This window comes from Anopheles funestus, unplaced genomic scaffold (genome assembly GCF_943734845.2).
Source record: "Anopheles funestus unplaced genomic scaffold, idAnoFuneDA-416_04 scaffold_13_ctg1, whole genome shotgun sequence".
Lineage (NCBI taxonomy): Eukaryota > Metazoa > Arthropoda > Insecta > Diptera > Culicidae > Anopheles > Anopheles funestus.
In genome coordinates this window covers 340644-356724 of record NW_026045353.1, presented here as the reverse complement: position 1 = coordinate 356724, position 16081 = coordinate 340644, and positions in this window count along the sequence as shown.

Genomic DNA, 16081 nt, shown 5'->3' with positions numbered 1-16081 from the left:
GTGTCTTGGGTAAGGTGTCTTGGCTAAGGTGTCTCGGCTAATGTGTCTTGGCTAATGTGTCTCGGGTAATGAGTCTTGGCTAATGTGTCTTGGCTAAGGTGTCTTGGCTAATGTGTCTTGGCTAAGGTGTCTTGGCTAATGTGTCTTGGCTAAGGTGTCTTGGCTAATGTGTCTCGGCTAATGTGTCTTGGCTAAGGTGTCTTGGCTAAGGTGTCTTGGCTAAGGTGTCTTGGCTAATGTGTCTTGGCTAAGGTGTCTTGGCTAATGTGTCTTGGCTAAGGTGTCTTGGCTAAGGTGTCTTGGCTAATGTGTCTCGGCTAATGTGTCTTGGCTAAGGTGTCTTGGCTAAGGTGTCTTGGCTAATGTGTCTTGGCTAAGGTGTCTTGGCTAATGTGTCTTGGCTAAGGTGTCTTGGCTAATGTGTCTTGGCTAAGGTGTCTTGGCTAAGGTGTCTTGGCTAATGTGTATCGGCTAATGTGTCTCGGCTAAGGTGTCTTGGCTAATGTGTCTCGGCTAATGTGTCTTGGCTAAGGTGTCTCGGCTAAGGTGTCTTGGCTAATGTGTCTTGGCTAATGTGTCTTGGCTAAGGTGTCTTGGCTAAGGTGTCTTGGCTAATGTGTCTTGGCTAAGGTGTCTTGGCTAATGTGTCTTGGCTAAGGTGTCTTGGCTAAGGTGTCTTGGCTAAGGTGTCTTGGCTAAGGTGTCTTGGCTAATGTGTCTTGGCTAAGGTGTCTTGGCTAATGTGTCTTGGCTAAGGTGTCTTGGCTAAGGTGTCTTGGCTAAGGTGTCTTGGCTAATGTGTCTTGGCTAATGTGTCTTGGCTAATGTGTCTTGGCTAATGTGTCTTGGCTAATGTGTCTTGGCTAATGTGTCTTGGCTAAGGTGTCTCGGCTAATGTGTCTTGGCTAAGGTGTCTCGGCTAAGGTGTCTTGGCTAATGTGTCTTGGCTGATGTGTCTTGGCTAAGGTGTCTTGGCTAATGTGTCTTGGCTAAGGTATCTTGGCTAAGGTGTCTTGGCTAATGTGTCTTGGCTAAGGTGTCTTGGCTAATGTGTCTTGGCTAAGGTGTCTTGGCTAAAGTGTCTTGGCTAATGTGTCTTGGCTAATGTGTATCGGCTAATGTGTCTTGGCTAAGGTGTCTTGGCTAAGGTGTCTTGGCTAAGGTGTCTTGGCTAAGGTGTCTTGGCTAAGGTGTCTTGGCTAATGTGTCTTGGCTAATGTGTCTTGGCTAAGGTGTCTTGGCTAATGTGTCTTGGCTAAGGTGTCTTGGCTAATGTGTCTTGGCTAAGGTGTCTTGGCTAATGTGTCTTGGCTAAGGTGTCTTGGCTAAGGTGTCTTGGCTAAGGTGTCTTGGCTAAGGTGTCTTGGCTAATGTGTCTTGGCTAAGGTGTCTTGGCTAAGGTGTCTTGGCTAAGGTGTCTTGGCTAATGTGTCTTGGCTAAGGTGTCTTGGCTAATGTGTCTTGGCTAAGGTGTCTTGGCTAAGGTGTCTTGGCTAAGGTGTCTTGGCTAATGTGTCTTGGCTAATGTGTCTCGGCTAAGGTGTCTTGGCTAAGGTGTCTTGGCTAATGTGTCTTGGCTAAGGTGTCTTGGCTAATGTGTCTTGGCTAAGGTGTCTTGGCTAATGTGTCTTGGCTAAGGTGTCTTGGCTAAGGTGTCTTGGCTAAGGTGTCTTGGCTAAGGTGTCTTGGCTAATGTGTCTTGGCTAAGGTATCTTGGCTAATGTGTCTTGGCTAAGGTGTCTTGGCTAATGTGTCTCGGCTAATGTGTCTTGGCTAATGTGTCTTGGCTAAGGTGTCTTGGCTAATGTGTCTTGGCTAATGTGTCTTGGCTAAGGTGTCTTGGCTAATGTGTCTTGGCTAAGGTGTCTTGGCTAATGTGTCTTGGCTAAGGTGTCTTGGCTAATGTGTCTTGGCTAAGGTGTCTTGGCTAAGGTGTCTTGGCTAATGTGTCTTGGCTAAGGTGTCTTGGCTAAGGTGTCTTGGCTAAGGTGTCTTGGCTAAGGTGTCTTGGCTAAGGTGTCTTGGCTAATGTGTCTTGGCTAATGTGTCTTGGCTAATGTGTCTTGGCTAAGGTGTCTTGGCTAAGGTGTCTTGGCTAATGTGTCTTGGCTAATGTGTCTTGGCTAAGGTGTCTTGGCTAAGGTGTCTTGGCTAATGTGTCTTGGCTAAGGTGTCTTGGCTAATGTGTCTTGGCTAAGGTGTCTTGGCTAAGGTGTCTTGGCTAAGGTGTCTTGGCTAAGGTGTCTTGGCTAATGTGTCTTGGCTAAGGTGTCTTGGCTAATGTGTCTTGGCTAAGGTGTCTTGGCTAAGGTGTCTTGGCTAAGGTGTCTTGGCTAATGTGTCTTGGCTAAGGTGTCTTGGCTAATGTGTCTTGGCTAAGGTGTCTTGGCTAAGGTGTCTTGGCTAATGTGTCTTGGCTAATGTGTCTTGGCTAATGTGTCTTGGCTAATGTCTCTTGGCTAAGGTGTCTTGGCTAAGGTGTCTTGGCTAATGTGTCTTGGCTAAGGTGTCTTGGCTAATGTGTCTTGGCTAAGGTGTCTTGGCTAAGGTGTCTTGGCTAATGTGTCTCGGCTAATGTGTCTTGGCTAAGGTGTCTTGGCTAAGGTGTCTTGGCTAATGTGTCTCGGCTAATGTGTCTTGGCTAAGGTGTCTTGGCTAATGTGTCTTGGCTAAGGTGTCTTGGCTAATGTGTCTCGGCTAATGTGTATCGGCTAAGGTGTCTTGGCTAATGTGTCTCGGCTAATGTGTCTTGGCTAAGGTGTCTCGGCTAAGGTGTCTTGGCTAATGTGTCTTGGCTAAGGTGTCTTGGCTAAGGTGTCTTGGCTAAGGTGTCTTGGCTAATGTGTCTTGGCTAATGTGTCTTGGCTAAGGTGTCTTGGCTAATGTGTCTTGGCTAAGGTGTCTTGGCTAATGTGTCTTGGCTAATGTGTCTTGGCTAATGTGTCTTGGCTAATGTGTCTTGGCTAATGTGTCTCGGCTAATGTGTCTTGGCTAAGGTGTCTCGGCTAAGGTGTCTTGGCTAATGTGTCTTGGCTAAGGTGTCTTGGCTAAGGTGTCTTGGCTAAGGTGTCTTGGCTAATGTGTCTTGGCTAATGTGTCTTGGCTAATGTGTCTTGGCTAATGTGTCTTGGCTAAGGTGTCTTGGCTAAGGTGTCTTGGCTAATGTGTCTTGGCTAATGTGTCTTGGCTAAGGTGTCTTGGCTAAGGTGTCTTGGCTAATGTGTCTTGGCTAAGGTGTCTTGGCTAATGTGTCTTGGCTAAGGTGTCTTGGCTAAGGTGTCTTGGCTAATGTGTCTTGGCTAATGTGTCTTGGCTAAGGTGTCTTGGCTAATGTGTCTTGGCTAAGGTGTCTTGGCTAATGTGTCTTGGCTAAGGTGTCTTGGCTAATGTGTCTTGGCTAAGGTGTCTTGGCTAAGGTGTCTTGGCTAAGGTGTCTTGGCTAAGGTGTCTTGGCTAATGTGTCTTGGCTAAGGTGTCTTGGCTAATGTGTCTTGGCTAAGGTGTCTTGGCTAATGTGTCTCGGCTAATGTGTCTTGGCTAATGTGTCTTGGCTAAGGTGTCTTGGCTAATGTGTCTTGGCTAAGGTGTCTTGGCTAATGTGTCTTGGCTAAGGTGTCTCGGCTAAGGTGTCTTGGCTAATGTGTCTTGGCTAATGTGTCTTGGCTAAGGTGTCTTGGCTAATGTGTCTTGGCTAAGGTGTCTTGGCTAAGGTGTCTTGGCTAAGGTGTCTTGGCTAATGTGTCTTGGCTAATGTGTCTTGGCTAAGGTGTCTTGGCTAATGTGTCTTGGCTAAGGTGTCTTGGCTAAGGTGTCTTGGCTAAGGTGTCTTGGCTAATGTGTCTTGGCTAAGGTGTCTTGGCTAAGGTGTCTTGGCTAAGGTGTCTTGGCTAAGGTGTCTTGGCTAATGTGTCTTGGCTAAGGTGTCTTGGCTAAGGTGTCTTGGCTAATGTGTCTTGGCTAAGGTGTCTTGGCTAATGTGTCTTGGCTAAGGTGTCTTGGCTAATGTGTCTTGGCTAAGGTGTCTTGGCTAAGGTGTCTTGGCTAAGGTGTCTTGGCTAAGGTGTCTTGGCTAATGTGTCTTGGCTAAGGTGTCTTGGCTAATGTGTCTTGGCTAAGGTGTCTTGGCTAATGTGTCTCAGCTAATGTGTCTTGGCTAATGTGTCTTGGCTAATGTGTCTTGGCTAAGGTGTCTTGGCTAAGGTGTCTTGGCTAAGGTGTCTTGGCTAATGTGTCTTGGCTAAGGTGTCTTGGCTAATGTGTCTTGGCTAAGGTGTCTTGGCTAAGGTGTCTTGGCTAATGTGTCTCGGCTAATGTGTCTTGGCTAAGGTGTCTTGGCTAAGGTGTCTCGGCTAGTGTGTCTTGGCTAATGTGTCTCGGCTAATGTGTCTTGGCTAAGGTGTCTTGGCTAAGGTGTCTTGGCTAATGTGTCTTGGCTAAGGTGTCTTGGCTAATGTGCCTTGGCTAAGGTGTCTTGGCTAATGTGTCTTGGCTAAGGTGTCTTGGCTAAGGTGTCTTGGCTAATGTGTCTTGGCTAAGGTGTCTTGGCTAAGGTGTCTTGGCTAATGTGTCTCGGCTAATGTGTCTTGGCTAAGGTGTCTTGGCTAAGGTGTCTCGGCTAATGTGTCTTGGCTAATGTGTCTCGGCTAATGTGTCTTGGCTAAGGTGTCTTGGCTAAGGTGTCTTGGCTAATGTGTCTTGGCTAAGGTGTCTTGGCTAATGTGCCTTGGCTAAGGTGTCTTGGCTAATGTGTCTCGGCTAATGTGTCTTGGCTAAGGTGTCTTGGCTAATGTGTCTCGGCTAATGTGTCTTGGCTAAGGTGTCTTGGCTAAGGTGTCTTGGCTAATGTGTCTTGGCTAAGGTGTCTTGGCTAATGTGTCTTGGCTAAGGTGTCTTGGCTAAGGTGTCTCGGCTAATGTGTCTTGGCTAATGTGTCTCGGGTAGTGAGTCTTGGCTAATGTGTCTTGGCTAAGGTGTCTTGGCTAATGTGTCTTGGCTAAGGTGTCTTGGCTAATGTGTCTTGGCTAAGGTGTCTTGGCTAATGTGTCTTGGCTAAGGTGTCTTGGCTAAGGTGTCTTGGCTAAGGTGTCTTGGCTAAGGTGTCTTGGCTAATGTGTCTTGGCTAAGGTGTCTTGGCTAAGGTGTCTTGGCTAAGGTGTCTTGGCTAAGGTGTCTTGGCTAATGTGTCTCGGCTAATGTGTCTTGGCTAAGGTGTCTTGGCTAAGGTGTCTTGGCTAATGTGTCTTGGCTAAGGTGTCTTGGCTAATGTGTCTTGGCTAAGGTGTCTTGGCTAAGGTGTCTCGGCTAATGTGTCTTGGCTAATGTGTCTCGGCTAATGTGTCTTGGCTAAGGTGTCTTGGCTAAGGTGTCTTGGCTAAGGTGTCTTGGCTAAGGTGTCTTGGCTAAGGTGTCTTGGCTAAGGTGTCTTGGCTAATGTGTCTTGGCTAATGTGTCTTGGCTAAGGTGTCTTGGCTAATGTGTCTTGGCTAAGGTGTCTTGGCTAATGTGTCTTGGCTAAGGTGTCTTGGCTAAGGTGTCTTGGCTAATGTGTCTTGGCTAAGGTGTCTTGGCTAATGTGTCTTGGCTAAGGTGTCTTGGCTAATGTGTCTCGGCTAATGTGTCTTGGCTAATGTGTCTTGGCTAATGTGTCTTGGCTAAGGTGTCTTGGCTAATGTGTCTTGGCTAAGGTGTCTTGGCTAAGGTGTCTTGGCTAATGTGTCTTGGCTAAAGTGTCTTGGCTAAGGTGTCTTGGCTAATGTGTCTCGGCTAAGGTGTCTTGGCTAAGGTGTCTTGGCTAATGTGTCTTGGCAAATGTGTCTCGGCTAATGTGTCTTGGCTAAGGTGTCTTGGCTAAGGTGTCTCGGCTAATGTGTCTTGGCTAATGTGTCTTGGCTAATGTGTCTTGGCTAAGGTGTCTTGGCTAATGTGTCTTGGCTAAGGTGTCTTGGCTAATGTGTCTTGGCTAAGGTGTCTTGGCTAATGTGTCTTGGCTAAGGTGTCTTGGCTAATGTGTCTTGGCTAATGTGTCTTGGCTAAGGTGTCTTGGCTAAGGTGTCTTGGCTAATGTGTCTTGGCTAAGGTGTCTTGGCTAATGTGTCTTGGCTAAGGTGTCTTGGCTAAGGTGTCTTGGCTAAGGTGTCTTGGCTAAGGTGTCTTGGCTAATGTGTCTTGGCTAAGGTGTCTTGGCTAATGTGTCTTGGCTAAGGTGTCTTGGCTAATGTGTCTTGGCTAATGTGTCTTGGCAAATGTGTCTCGGCTAATGTGTCTTGGCTAAGGTGTCTTGGCTAAGGTGTCTCGGCTAATGTGTCTTGGATAATGTGTCTTGGCTAAGGTGTCTTGGCTAAGGAGTCTCGGCTAATGTGTCTTGGCTAATGTGTCTTGGCTAATGTGTCTTGGCTAAGGTGTCTTGGCTAATGTGTCTTGGCTAATGTGTTTTGGCTAAGGTGTCTTGGCTAAGGTGTCTTGGCTAAGGTGTCTTGGCTAAGGTGTCTCGGCTAATGTGTCTTGGCTAATGTGTCTTGGCTAATGTGTGTTGGCTAATGTGTCTTGGCTAAGGTGTCTTGGCTAAGGTGTCTTGGCTAATGTGTCTTGGCTAAGGTGTCTTGGCTAAGGTGTCTTGGCTAATGTGTCTCGGCTAATGTGTCTTGGCTAAGGTGTCTTGGCTAAGGTGTCTTGGCTAATGTGTCTTGGCTAAGGTGTCTTGGCTAATGTGTCTTGGCTAAGGTGTCTTGGCTAAGGTGTCTCGGCTAATGTGTCTTGGCTAATGTGTCTCGGCTAATGTGTCTTGGCTAAGGTGTCTTGGCTAAGGTGTCTTGGCTAAGGTGTCTTGGCTAAGGTGTCTTGGCTAAGGTGTCTTGGCTAATGTGTCTTGGCTAATGTGTCTTGGCTAAGGTGTCTTGGCTAATGTGTCTTGGCTAAGGTGTCTTGGCTAATGTGTCTTGGCTAAGGTGTCTTGGCTAATGTGTCTTGGCTAAGGTGTCTTGGCTAATGTGTCTTGGCTAAGGTGTCTTGGCTAAGGTGTCTTGGCTAATGTGTCTTGGCTAAGGTGTCTTGGCTAATGTGTCTTGGCTAAGGTGTCTTGGCTAATGTGTCTCGGCTAATGTGTCTTGGCTAATGTGTCTTGGCTAATGTGTCTTGGCTAAGGTGTCTTGGCTAATGTGTCTTGGCTAAGGTGTCTTGGCTAAGGTGTCTTGGCTAATGTGTCTTGGCTAAAGTGTCTTGGCTAAGGTGTCTTGGCTAATGTGTCTCGGCTAAGGTGTCTTGGCTAAGGTGTCTTGGCTAATGTGTCTTGGCAAATGTGTCTCGGCTAATGTGTCTTGGCTAAGGTGTCTTGGCTAAGGTGTCTTGGCTAAGGTGTCTTGGCTAATGTGTCTTGGCTAATGTGTCTTGGCTAAGGTGTCTTGGCTAATGTGTCTTGGCTAAGGTGTCTTGGCTAATGTGTCTTGGCTAAGGTGTCTTGGCTAATGTGTCTTGGCTAAGGTGTCTTGGCTAATGTGTCTTGGCTAATGTGTCTTGGCTAAGGTGTCTTGGCTAAGGTGTCTTGGCTAATGTGTCTTGGCTAAGGTGTCTTGGCTAATGTGTCTTGGCTAAGGTGTCTTGGCTAAGGTGTCTTGGCTAAGGTGTCTTGGCTAATGTGTCTTGGCTAAGGTGTCTTGGCTAAGGTGTCTTGGCTAAGGTGTCTTGGCTAATGTGTCTTGGCTAATGTGTCTCGGGTAATGTGTCTTGGCTAATGTGTCTCGGCTAATGTGTCTTGGCTAATGTGTCTTGGCTAAGGTGTCTTGGCTAAGGTGTCTTGGCTAATGTGTCTTGGCTAAGGTGTCTTGGCTAAGGTTTCTCGGCTAATGTGTCTTGGCTAATGTGTCTTGGCTAAGGTGTCTTGGCTAATGTGTCTTGGCTAAGGTGTCTTGGCTAATGTGTCTTGGCTAAGGTGTCTTGGCTAAGGTGTCTTGGCTAATGTGTCTTGGCTAATGTGTCTTGGCTAATGTGTCTTGGCTAATGTGTCTTGGCTAAGGTGTCTTGGCTAATGTGTCTTGGCTAAGGTGTCTTGGCTAAGGTGTCTTGGCTAATGTGTCTTGGCTAAGGTGTCTTGGCTAAGGTGTCTTGGCTAATGTGTCTCGGCTAATGTGTCTTGGCTAAGGTGTCTTGGCTAAGGTGTCTTGGCTAATGTGTCTTGGCTAATGTGTCTCGGCTAATGTGTCTTGGCTAAGGTGTCTTGGCTAAGGTGTCTTGGCTAATGTGTCTTGGCTAAGGAGTCTTGGCTAATGTGTCTTGGCTAATGTGTCTTGGCTAAGGTGTCTTGGCTAAGGTGTCTTGGCTAAGGTGTCTTGGCTAATGTGTCTTGGCTAAGGTGTCTTGGCTAATGTGTCTTGGCTAAGGTGTCTTGGCTAATGTGTCTCGGCTAATGTGTCTTGGCTAAGGTGTCTTGGCTAATGTGTCTCGGCTAATGTGTCTTGGCTAAGGTGTCTTGGCTAAGGTGTCTTGGCTAACGTGTCTTGGCTAAGGTGTCTTGGCTAATGTGTCTTGGCTAAGGTGTCTTGGCTAAGGTGTCTTGGCTAATGTGTCTTGGCTAAGGTGTCTTGGCTAATGTGTCTTGGCTAAGGTGTCTTGGCTAATGTGTCTCGGCTAATGTGTCTTGGCTAAGGTGTCTTGGCTAAGGTGTCTTGGCTAAGGTGTCTTGGCTAATGTGTCTTGGCTAATGTGTCTTGGCTAAGGTGTCTTGGCTAATGTGTCTTGGCTAAGGTGTCTTGGCTAATGTGTCTTGGCTAATGTGTCTTGGCTAATGTGTCTTGGCTAAGGTGTCTTGGCTAATGTGTCTTGGCTAAGGTGTCTTGGCTAAGGTGTCTCGGCTAATGTGTCTTGGCTAATGTGTCTCGGCTAATGTGTCTTGGCTAAGGTGTCTTGGCTAAGGTGTCTTGGCTAAGGTGTCTTGGCTAAGGTGTCTTGGCTAAGGTGTCTTGGCTAATGTGTCTTGGCTAATGTGTCTTGGCTAAGGTGTCTTGGCTAATGTGTCTTGGCTTAGGTGTCTTGGCTAATGTGTCTTGGCTAAGGTGTCTTGGCTAATGTGTCTTGGCTAAGGCGTCTTGGCTAAGGTGTCTTGGCTAATGTGTCTTGGCTAAGGTGTCTTGGCTAAGGTGTCTTGGCTAATGTGTCTTGGCTAAGGTGTCTTGGCTAATGTGTCTTGGCTAATGTGTCTTGGCTAAGGTGTCTTGGCTAATGTGTCTTGGCTAAGGTGTCTTGGCTAAGGTGTCTTGGCTAATGTGTCTTGGCTAAGGTGTCTTGGCTAAGGTGTCTCGGCTAATGTGTCTTGGCTAAGGTGTCTTGGCTAAGGTGTCTTGGCTAAGGTGTCTTGGCTAATGTGTCTTGGCTAATGTGTCTTGGCTAAGGTGTCTTGGCTAAGGTGTCTTGGCTAAGGTGTCTTGGCTAATGTGTCTTGGCTAAGGTGTCTTGGCTAATGTGTCTTGGCTAAGGTGTCTTGGCTAATGTGTCTTGGCTAATGTGTCTCGGCTAAAGGGTCTTGGCTAAGGTGTCTTGGCTAAGGTGTCTTGGCTAATGTGTCTTGGCTAAGGTGTCTTGGCTAATGTGTCTTGGCTAAGGTGTCTTGGCTAATGTGTCTTGGCTAAGGTGTCTTGGCTAATGTGTCTTGGCTAATGTGTCTCGGCTAATGTGTCTTGGCTAAGGTGTCTTGGCTAAGGTGTCTTGGCTAATGTGTCTTGGCTAAGGTGTCTTGGCTAATGTGTCTCGGCTAATGTGTCTTGGCTAAGGTGTCTTGGCTAAGGTGTCTTGGCTAAGGTGTCTTGGCTAATGTGTTTTGGCTAAGGTGTCTTGGCTAATGTGTCTTGGCTAAGGTGTCTTGGCTAATGTGTCTTGGCTAAGGTGTCTTGGCTAAGGTGTCTCGGCTAATGTGTCTTGGCTAATGTGTCTCGGCTAATGTGTCTTGGCTAAGGTGTCTTGGCTAAGGTGTCTTGGCTAAGGTGTCTTGGCTAAGGTGTCTTGGCTAAGGTGTCTTGGCTAAGGTGTCTTGGCTAATGTGTCTTGGCTAATGTGTCTCGGCTAATGTGTCTTGGCTAATGTGTCTTGGCTAATGTGTCTCGGCTAAGGTGTCTTGGCTAATGTGTCTCGGCTAATGTGTCTTGGCTAAGGTGTCTTGGCTAAGGTGTCTTGGCTAAGGTGTCTTGGCTAATGTGTCTTGGCTAATGTGTCTTGGCTAAGGTGTCTCGGCTAATGTGTCTTGGCTAAGGTGTCTTGGCTAAGGTGTCTTGGCTAACGTGTCTTGGCTAAGGTGTCTTGGCTAATGTGTCTTGGCTAAGGTGTCTTGGCTAAGGTGTCTTGGCTAATGTGTCTTGGCTAAGGTGTCTTGGCTAAGGTGTCTCGGCTAATGTGTCTTGGCTAATGTGTCTTGGCTAAGGTGTCTTGGCTAAGGTGTCTTGGCTAATGTGTCTTGGCTAAGGTGTCTTGGCTAATGTGTCTCGGCTAATGTGTCTTGGCTAAGGTGTCTTGGCTAAGGTGTCTTGGCTAAGGTGTCTCGGCTAATGTGTCTTGGCTAAGGTGTCTTGGCTAATGTGTCTTGGCTAAGGTGTCTTGGCTAATGTGTCTTGGCTAAGGTGTCTTGGCTAAGGTGTCTCGGCTAATGTGTCTTGGCTAATGTGTCTCGGCTAATGTGTCTTGGCTAAGGTGTCTTGGCTAAGGTGTCTTGGCTAAGGTGTCTTGGCTAAGGTGTCTTGGCTAATGTGTCTTGGCTAAGGTGTCTTGGCTAATGTGTCTTGGCTAATGTGTCTCGGCTAATGTGTCTTGGCTAATGTGTCTTGGCTAATGTGTCTCGGCTAAGGTGTCTTGGCTAATGTGTCTCGGCTAATGTGTCTTGGCTAAGGTGTCTTGGCTAAGGTGTCTTGGCTAAGGTGTCTTGGCTAATGTGTCTTGGCTAAGGTGTCTTGGCTAAGGTGTCTTGGCTAAGGTGTCTTGGCTAATGTGTCTTGGCTAATGTGTCTTGGCTAAGGTGTCTTGGCTAAGGTGTCTCGGCTAATGTGTCTTGGCTAATGTGTCTTGGCTAATGTGTCTCGGCTAAGGTGTCTTGGCTAATGTGTCTCGGCTAATGTGTCTTGGCTAAGGTGTCTTGGCTAAGGTGTCTTGGCTAAGGTGTCTTGGCTAACGTGTCTTGGCTAAGGTGTCTTGGCTAATGTGTCTTGGCTAAGGTGTCTTGGCTAAGGTGTCTTGGCTAATGTGTCTTGGCTAAGGTGTCTTGGCTAAGGTGTCTCGGCTAATGTGTCTTGGCTAATGTGTCTTGGCTAAGGTGTCTTGGCTAAGGTGTCTTGGCTAAGGTGTCTTGGCTAATGTGTCTTGGCTAATGTGTCTCGGCTAATGTGTCTTGGCTAAGGTGTCTTGGCTAAGGTGTCTTGGCTAATGTGTCTTGGCTAAGGTGTCTTGGCTAATGTGTCTCGGCTAATGTGTCTTGGCTAAGGTGTCTTGGCTAAGGTGTCTTGGCTTAGGTGTCTTGGCTAAGGTGTCTTGGCTAAGGTGTCTTGGCTAATGTGTCTTGGCTAATGTGTCTTGGCTAAGGTGTCTTGGCTAAGGTGTCTTGGCTAAGGTGTCTTGGCTAAGGTGTCTTGGCTAATGTGTCTCGGCTAATGTGTCTTGGCTAAGGTGTCTTGGCTAAGGTGTCTTGGCTAATGTGTCTCGGCTAATGTGTCTTGGCTAATGTGTCTTGGCTAATGTGTCTCGGCTAAGGTGTCTTGGCTTATGTGTCTCGGCTAATGTGTCTTGGCTAAGGTGTCTTGGCTAAGGTGTCTTGGCTAAGGTGTCTTGGCTAATGTGTCTTGGCTAAGGTGTCTTGGCTAATGTGTCTTGGCTAAGGTGTCTTGGCTAATGTGTCTCGGCTAATGTGTCTTGGCTAAGGTGTCTTGGCTAAGGTGTCTTGGCTAAGGTGTCTTGGCTAATGTGTCTTGGCTAAGGTGTCTTGGCTAAGGTGTCTTGGCTAATGTGTCTTGGCTAAGGTGTCTAGGCTAAGGTGTCTTGGCTAATGTGTCTTGGCTAATGTGTCTTGGCTAATGTGTCTTGGCTAATGTGTCTTGGCTAAGGTGTCTTGGCTAAGGTGTCTTGGCTAAGGTGTCTTGGCTAATGTGTCTTGGCTAAGGTGTCTTGGCTAAGGTGTCTTGGCTAAGGTGTCTTGGCTAATGTGTCTTGGCTAAGGTGTCTTGGCTAATGTGTCTTGGCTAAGGTGTCTTGGCTAAGGTGTCTTGGCTAAGGTGTCTTGGCTAATGTGTCTTGGCTAAGGTGTCTTGGCTAATGTGTCTTGGCTAAGGTGTCTTGGCTAATGTGTCTTGGCTAAGGTGTCTTGGCTAAGGTGTCTCGGCTAATGTGTCTTGGCTAATGTGTCTTGGCTAAGGTGTCTTGGCTAAGGTGTCTTGGCTAAGGTGTCTTGGCTAATGTGTCTTGGCTAATGTGTCTCGGCTAATGTGTCTTGGCTAAGGTGTCTTGGCTAAGGTGTCTTGGCTAAGGTGTCTTGGCTAAGGTGTCTTGGCTAATGTGTCTTGGCTAAGGTGTCTTGGCTAATGTGTCTTGGCTAATGTGTCTCGGCTAATGTGTCTTGGCTAATGTGTCTTGGCTAATGTGTCTCGGCTAAGGTGTCTTGGCTAATGTGTCTCGGCTAATGTGTCTTGGCTAAGGTGTCTTGGCTAAGGTGTCTTGGCTAAGGTGTCTTGGCTAATGTGTCTCGGCTAATGTGTCTTGGCTAAGGTGTCTTGGCTAAGGTGTCTTGGCTAAGGTGTCTTGGCTAAGGTGTCTTGGCTAAGGTGTCTTGGCTAATGTGTCTTGGCTAATGTGTCTTGGCTAAGGTGTCTTGGCTAAGGTGTCTTGGCTAAGGTGTCTTGGCTAATGTGTCTTGGCTAAGGTGTCTTGGCTAATGTGTCTTGGCTAAGGTGTCTTGGCTAAGGTGTCTTGGCTAATGTGTCTTGGCTAATGTGTCTCGGCTAATGTGTCTTGGCTAAGGTGTCTTGGCTAAGGTGTCTTGGCTAAGGTGTCTTGGCTAAGGTGTCTTGGCTAATGTGTCTTGGCTAAGGTGTCTTGGCTAATGTGTCTTGGCTAATGTGTCTCGGCTAATGTGTCTTGGCTAATGTGTCTTGGCTAATGTGTCTCGGCTAAGGTGTCTTGGCTAATGTGTCTCGGCTAATGTGTCTTGGCTAATGTGTCTCGGCTAATGTGTCTTGGCTAAGGTGTCTTGGCTAAGGTGTCTTGGCTAATGTGTCTCGGCTAATGTGTCTTGGCTAATGTGTCTTGGCTAATGTGTCTCGGCTAAGGTGTCTTGGCTAATGTGTCTCGGCTAATGTGTCTTGGCTAAGGTGTCTTGGCTAAGGTGTCTTGGCTAAGGTGTCTTGGCTAATGTGTCTTGGCTAAGGTGTCTTGGCTAATGTGTCTTGGCTAAGGTGTCTTGGCTAAGGTGTCTTGGCTAATGTGTCTTGGCTAAGGTGTCTTGGATAAGGTGTCTCGGCTTATGTGTCTTGGCTAATGTGTCTTGGCTAAGGTGTCTTGGCTAAGGTGTCTTGGCTAAGGTGTCTTGGCTAATGTGTCTTGGCTAAGGTGTCTTGGCTAATGTGTCTTGGCTAATGTGTCTCGGCTAATGTGTCTTGGCTAATGTGTCTTGGCTAATGTGTCTCGGCTAAGGTGTCTTGGCTAATGTGTCTCGGCTAATGTGTCTTGGCTAAGGTGTCTTGGCTAAGGTGTCTTGGCTAAGGTGTCTTGGCTAACGTGTCTTGGCTAAGGTGTCTTGGCTAATGTGTCTTGGCTAAGGTGTCTTGGCTAAGGTGTCTTGGCTAATGTGTCTTGGCTAAGGTGTCTTGGCTAAGGTGTCTCGGCTAATGTGTCTTGGCTAATGTGTCTTGGCTAAGGTGTCTTGGCTAAGGTGTCTTGGCTAAGGTGTCTTGGCTAATGTGTCTTGGCTAATGTGTCTCGGCTAATGTGTCTTGGCTAAGGTGTCTTGGCTAAGGTGTCTTGGCTAATGTGTCTTGGCTAAGGTGTCTTGGCTAATGTGTCTCGGCTAATGTGTCTTGGCTAAGGTGTCTTGGCTAAGGTGTCTTGGCTAAGGTGTCTTGGCTAATGTGTCTTGGCTAAGGTGTCTTGGCTAAGGTGTCTTGGCTAAGGTGTCTTGGCTAATGTGTCTTGGCTAAGGTGTCTTGGCTAAGGTGTCTCGGCTAATGTGTCTTGGCTAATGTGTCTCGGCTAATGTGTCTTGGCTAAGGTGTCTTGGCTAAGGTGTCTTGGCTAATGTGTCTTGGCTAAGGTGTCTTGGCTAATGTGTCTCGGCTAATGTGTCTTGGCTAAGGTGTCTTGGCTAAGGTGTCTTGGCTAAGGTGTCTTGGCTAATGTGTCTTGGCTAAGGTGTCTTGGCTAAGGTGTCTTGGCTAAGGTGTCTTGGCTAATGTGTCTTGGCTAAGGTGTCTTGGCTAAGGTGTCTCGGCTAAAGTGTCTTGGCTAATGTGTCTCGGCTAAGGTGTCTCGGCTAAAGTGTCTTGGCTAATGTGTCTTGGCTAATGTGTCTCGGCTAAGGTGTCTTGGCTAATGTGTCTCGGCTAATGTGTCTTGGCTAAGGTGTCTTGGCTAAGGTGTCTTGGCTAAGGTGTCTTGGCTAACGTGTCTTGGCTAAGGTGTCTTGGCTAAGGTGTCTTGGCTAATGTGTCTTGGCTAAGGTGTCTTGGCTAATGTGTCTTGGCTAAGGTGTCTTGGCTAAGGTGTCTCGGCTAATGTGTCTTGGCTAATGTGTCTTGGCTAAGGTGTCTTGGCTAAGGTGTCTTGGCTAAGGTGTCTTGGCTAATGTGTCTTGGCTAATGTGTCTCGGCTAATGTGTCTTGGCTAAGGTGTCTTGGCTAAGGTGTCTTGGCTAAGGTGTCTTGGCTAATGTGTCTTGGCTAATGTGTCTTGGCTAAGGTGTCTTGGCTAATGTGTCTTGGCTAAGGTGTCTTGGCTAAGGTGTCTTGGCTAATGTGTCTTGGCTAATGTGTCTTGGCTAAGGTGTCTTGGCTAATGTGTCTTGGCTAAGGTGTCTTGGCTAAGGTGTCTCGGCTAATGTGTCTTGGCTAATGTGTCTTGGCTAAGGTGTCTTGGCTAAGGTGTCTTGGCTAAGGTGTCTTGGCTAATGTGTCTTGGCTAATGTGTCTCGGCTAATGTGTCTTGGCTAAGGTGTCTTGGCTAAGGTGTCTTGGCTAAGGTGTCTTGGCTAAGGTGTCTTGGCTAATGTGTCTTGGCTAAGGTGTTTTGGCTAATGTGTCTTGGCTAATGTGTCTCGGCTAATGTGTCTTGGCTAAGGTGTCTTGGCTAAGGTGTCTTGGCTAAGGTGTCTTGGCTAATGTGTCTTGGCTAATGTGTCTCGGCTAATGTGTCTTGGCTAAGGTGTCTTGGCTAAGGTGTCTTGGCTAAGGTGTCTTGGCTAAGGTGTCTTGGCTAATGTGTCTTGGCTAAGGTGTCTTGGCTAATGTGTCTTGGCTAAGGTGTCTTGGCTAATGTGTCTTGGCTAAGGTGTCTTGGCTAAGGTGTCTTGGCTAAGGTGTCTTGGCTAATGTGTCTTGGCTAATGTGTCTTGGCTAAGGTGTCTTGGCTAAGGTGTCTTGGCTAAGGTGTCTTGGCTAAGGTGTCTTGGCTAAGGTGTCTTGGCTAATGTGTCTTGGCTAAGGTGTCTTGGCTAAGGTGTCTTGGCTAATGTGTCTCGGCTAATGTGTCTTGGCTAAGGTGTCTTGGCTAAGGTGTCTTGGCTAAGGTGTCTTGGCTAATGTGTCTTGGCTAATGTGTCTCGGCTAATGTGTCTTGGCTAAGGTGTCTTGGCTAAGGTGTCTTGGCTAAGGTGTCTTGGCTAAGGTGTCTTGGCTAATGTGTCTTGGCTAAGGTGTCTTGGCTAATGTGTCTTGGCTAAGGTGTCTTGGCTAATGTGTCTTGGCTAAGGTGTCTTGGCTAATGTGTCTTGGCTAAGGTGTCTTGGCTAAGGTGTCTCGGCTAATGTGTCTTGGCTAATGTGTCTTGGCTAAGGTGTCTTGGCTAAGGTGTCTTGGCTAAGGTGTCTTGGCTAATGTGTCTTGGCTAATGTGTCTCGGCTAATGTGTCTTGG